At 50.5% G+C, this 5,285-nt stretch overlaps 1 long non-coding RNA gene across 1 annotated transcript; it reads left to right on the forward strand.

The window, feature by feature from the left end:
* The first annotated feature begins 268 nt into the window (after positions 1 to 268).
* Positions 269 to 5,285, forward strand: LOC109381833 (uncharacterized). Its single transcript, XR_002123821.1, has 2 exons — positions 269 to 527; positions 5,178 to 5,285. It is a non-coding gene; the product is annotated as an uncharacterized LOC109381833 (long non-coding RNA).

Genomic DNA, 5,285 nt, shown 5'->3' on the forward strand with positions numbered 1-5,285 from the left:
ACTTCCTCCTTTATACCATCTGAATTATCAGGGTATATTAATCGCACATCCTATTGCCAAGGTCATTTGCTCTTAGCACTTTTTTCGGTAGGTAGATTTCTCCACATTCGTTTATAGGATTGGTGAAAAAGAATTTCCCTTCCATCCCCTCAAGGCCCGGCCCCGCCTTAGGCTCGGCTCCGCCCCAGGCCCTGCCCAGCCGCGCTGGGCGCCCCCTGCTGCCCGCTGCTGGAGCCTGCGGCCGTTCGCCACACCCCTCACTTTGTGTCGACCCACGGGGAGTTGCCTGTCCCTTTAAATGGCATGTACCAAGTCCTTCCAGGTTACATCTCCTCCCTGAGTCCTAGACGTTAGAATCCCCTCGTCGAAGATCCGATACGTGGAAACGTGGAGACGGTGTTGTATTGTGCGGGAGTTCTGGGCCAACAGGGAGTGAGAGAGGGCAGGGAGGAGAAGCGCGCCGCTGAGGCCCTCCCCGCCTCGCGCGGTAGTCCAGTCCCAAGATGGCGGCCACCATGAAGAAGGCGGTGAGTGGAGCGCTCGCGGTGCGGGATGTTCGGGCTGCCGGCCGCGACCGGCCGCGGAGGGGTTGGGAGAGGGGTGCTGGGGTCCTCATCTCTGAAGCCCGGCGTGGGGTCCGGAGCCCAGGTCCCCGGCCCGGAGGGCGGCCCCGCAGTTAGGCCTGCCCACGCCCGGCGTCCTGGGCGTCTTCTTAGGCTCTCGGCCAGCCGAGGCGGGGCGCCGGGGCCGGGACCCTCGGAGGGCTCTGGGCTGCCTCTCGGTGCTGAGGTTGGCCCTGGAGAGCCTGAGGGTCGCGCGGCCCAGGCCTTGTCATTGCAGCGTGGGAAGCGAAGGTCCCATTGACTGCATCTGACCAGAACGTGGGCGCTTTACCTGGCTTATCCCGTGTGACCCTCCCAGGTCCACAAGGGTGGGTAGTATTGGTACCGCCCTTTGCAGGCAAGGAAGCTGAGGACCAGAGAACTGGAGTCATGTGCCCAGGGTTGCGCGGCTGTAGGGAGCAGAGCAGGACCCTCCATCCCTGAATTACCTGGCCGCAGAGCCCCTGTGCCCAGCCCTGAGTCGCCCATTATCCACATCCCGTGTCCCTGCGTCCTCCAGGCCGAAGGGCCCGAGCCCAGCAGCCGGGCGTTGATTAGCTCTGATCCTCCCAGCAACTTAGCAAGGGTGTGGGTTTCCCCCCACTTTACCGATGGAGAAACTTAGACACAGAGCTGTTAGTAGTGAAAGTGACTCAGCTAAGGAGAAGAGCTGGAATACAAACTCAGGTGTTTTGTTGGTTTGTTTTTCTCCCCCCGAAGCACACCTTTTATCCTGCTAAGCAAGCTGAACTCCTGTTTAGGGGTTGTCATCCAGTAAGCCTACCCAGATGCTGGAAGATATCTAGATAGAAGGAAAAGAAAATGTGGAGAAGACAAGGGAATCATAACATCTGATAACTATCGAGGCTTTACTGTGTGCTAGGCACAGTTCTAAGAGGGTTGCACACGTTATATATTTTAATCTTACAGCCCTTGTAAGGAGATACTGTTTTCATCTTTATTTTACATCTGATGCAAGCCAAGCACAGAGGCAAAGCTAGGATTTCAGTAAACACAGGTGTTGGGACTCCAGAGCCTGTGTTGTAACTCCTGGGTGTCTGAAGAGAGTCTCCCCTGGCTGAAGGGATTTGCTTTCGAGGTTTTGTGCAGGTTTGCTCTTACTCCTCATAAGGGCCACTTGATCTTGCTGTCTTTGCTCTCCTCCTCTGCAGACTGCATAGCCTGAGCCACCTGGGCCTCCTGTGCCTGGTGTAGGATGACCAACCATCCCTGTGTGCCTGAGACTGAAGGAGCACTGAAACTGGGGAAGCCCCAGGCACACCAGGATGAGCTGCTCTCATTCATTCAGTTCTTACTGAGCACCGGCGTGGCGTCCAGGGCCACGGTGGTTTGTGAGGTTCACTTCACCTCTATTTTGTATTTAAATTGGGCCCTCTTGTTAGGGATGGCCTCTACTATCATGGAAGATCCTAGTTGTGGTTTGGCCCCATTTAACAGATGTGGAAGCAAAAGTGCAGAGAGATGAAGTAAACATTGAGGAAATGGAAACAGATGACTTGAACCCTGGACTTTGCAAAAATGTTGGATTACCAACGTTTTTTCCTTTCAGTCATTCCACAAGCTTTGTGAGCGTGTAATATGGCACAGCCTCAGTGTTACGTGATGGAGGTAACAATGGTCAGCAATAATGACGTTCTTATTCCTTTGTTCTCCTAGCAGAGTAGCACTTATGCTGTGGGGGAGAGGCAGGCATTAATGGAATAGTCACACTGAAAACTAAAATTTCCAACTCCGATAAGAACTACAAAAGACAGGTACTTGTGAAATGAAGGCTGGAAAAGGCCTGTTTTGTGATCAGAGAAGGTGTGATCTATCAGATTACATAAGGAGGGGAAGAAAAAGTTGGAAAGGGAGCAGGCATTCTAGAGAGGGAGTTTCTCCTGCAAAGACCTTGAGTGCATTTAACGAAAGGAAGGCCAGAATGGCAGAGAACGGAGGGAGGGAGGTTGCACCATGATGATAGAACCCAGAGGGGTAGGTGGTGGCTGAAACATGAAGGACTTTCTTCTTTATCGTAATAAGACTGGCATGGTAGATGGCAGCATCTTGTAGACGGTCCCAGTGCTAAAACCATTTCTGATTGGTCAACCACATGTACACTTTCCCCCCTCTGCCTCCTCTGGGAGAAAACATAGGCATGCCACTGAGTGAGTGTGAAATAGCACAGGGAGAGCCCTTTGAATTTAATAAAAACTGTTTGCAATACGGAGTACCTAACATTTCTAACACATTGCCTCCCAATGGGTCCTGACTTTTCTGGTGAGAATGTTTAGATGACATGATTCAGTGCTCTCATCTCCAAGGTTCTGCTTTGTAAGAACTGGTTGTTGGCCACCAGGGGGGTCTGTAGTCTGATTTCTGCTCAGAGGCCCTCCTAGAGAAGCCGTCTTTGACCTTCCTATCTAAAGAAGCCCCCCTCACTCTCCAGCCCCCCCAACACTTTCAACCCCTATTCTGCTTTCACCATCACCTGTACCCCCATCTAATAACCTTGTTTTTTGCCCATCTTTTCCACTAGAATGTGGGCTTGCCAGTATTCATGAGGGTAGGACTACGGTTCTTTTCACAGTGCCTGGCACACAGGAAACACGTTAAATAATTAGTCAATGAATATATGCGTGAAAGGTGAATAAAAATACAAAGCAAAATTTTATGTCATAGAGACTTGGGAGATACCTTTGAAAAACAGAAAGAAAAGCAGACTGAAATCTACCAGAATTTCCTTCTCGCAGGTTTGAGAACAATTGTCAGGTGCGATTCTGCTGATAGTACCCAGCCTCAGTGCGGGGCACGACGCAGTATGCTTCAGTTTCCCATAATCCCATACGGTGCTGACTCTCAAGAAAAGGGGATAGTTGGGGTCCAGGGAATTTTAATTTTCACCCTGAATCTTGAGCAGTTATGTTTCTCTTAGGCCTAGCAGACTTTTCTTTTTTTAGCTCTGGTTTGTTCTTCCTTTGTAATGATTTTGGTAAACGTTGTTCAGGAGATAAAGCGCTTAGCTATCATTTATTGAGAGGGGACTCCATGCCCAGGCCATATGGTAGGGGCGTATTTTACCAGCCCTGCAGGAATAGGTAAGAATAGCTTCCCCATTTGACAGATGACAAACCTGAGGTGGCTCCAGAGAATCGAGTACTAGGCCATGGTCCCTGCTTGCTTGGATTTGAATCACTCTTAGACTTTCCGTTACTCTGCTGCCTCGTATACTACCCAGTAACGCCTTCCTCCTTGAGTTCTTAGGGTGGATGAGCGGTAGTAACTACATTTGGCTTCTCTTAAGGCAGGAGATCCTGACCTTTCGGGGTGTGGATCCCTTTAAGAATCTTGATGAAAGCTATGAGGCCCCTTCCAGGAGGATGCACATACAGTACCTGCCGTTGTACATACAGTTTCAGGGGGTAAACGGACCTCAGTGTCCCCCTACCCTCAGTGAAGAATTACCCACTCCCTACCAAAATGCAGCTTCAAGCAACGCAGGCATGTTCTACATCAGTGAGAGTAACAGGGGAGTCACGGCTGCCAGGCCTGAAGGTGCGGGTTTCTTCCTCTTCTGCTGGAAACAGCGCTTCGCTGGGTGGCGGGCAGATAACTCAGTGCGTCTTCGCCTCCCACTCCAACCTGAGCCCATAACCCCAGTGAGAAAAACCGCTGTTAAGGAAATGAACTCCAGGGGCCACGCGTGTGGGAGCTGCCGTTTGGTGGGGCTACAAGAGGAAACGCCTGCTTTGGAAAGATAGAAAGCGGGGCCAAACTGTCTCTGTAGCTTTTCAGAAACCATGCGCAGGTCAGTCTGATCATGTGATTTAGATTCAAATTCAGGAGCCGAGCGTTAGCCTCAGTTGTGTGTCTGGCAAGCCCTGTGCTAGGTGAGTTCACGTGGATTGCCCCATTAAAGCTTCACAGTGACAAATGGCATCTATAAATACGTAGTCAGGGCTCTGTATTTAAACTGCAGGCAAGCAGGAACTCGAATTCTCTGTTCCCTATTTGCTTAGGGAATGGATAGTTCTTGTGGCAAAATGACTCGAATGCCAAGGTATCTGCACATGGTCTTTCCTCTGGTTCCTGTAGTGTAGTTCACTGTTTCCCAGCTTCCATATTCATAAACGTGACGCGCAAGGGTGAGCATTCGAAGCTATGTCCGTGTATCGTGATGGAAAGGGCCCTTTTCAGGACACCCTCCGGGTCTTTGGTGATGGGCCTGCTGCGCGTGAAGCTTGGATGAGGAGAGCCTGGGACGGGAGCGCCCAAGTCCGGGCGTCTGCCTTCATATTCTGCCCACTGAGCTCCCAGTCGCTCGGGACGGCCTCTGGAGCAACTCAAGTGTACATATCTTATGTCACCGGGCACGGGAGACCGGGTGTAGGGTAGGGTGTGTGGTTATTGTGAGCCATTACTGTTCTTGGCCAAAGAGCCCAAAGCAGGCCTTAAAATCACATGTATATATACCTTTCCTGCTTTAAATCACAACCCAGTTCTCTTGTCCCTGTTTTATAAATGAGGAGAAACTCTAAGGAGAGTCTGGTATTTACCTTTTTTTTTTTTTTCCAGGCTGCAGAAGATGTCAACGTTACTTTCGAAGATCAACAAAAGATAAACAAATTTGCACGGAATACAAGTAGAATCACAGAGCTGAAGGAAGAAATAGATGTAAAAAAG

Source organism: Hipposideros armiger, unplaced genomic scaffold (assembly GCF_001890085.2).
Source record: "Hipposideros armiger isolate ML-2016 unplaced genomic scaffold, ASM189008v1 scaffold_54, whole genome shotgun sequence".
NCBI lineage: Eukaryota > Metazoa > Chordata > Mammalia > Chiroptera > Hipposideridae > Hipposideros > Hipposideros armiger.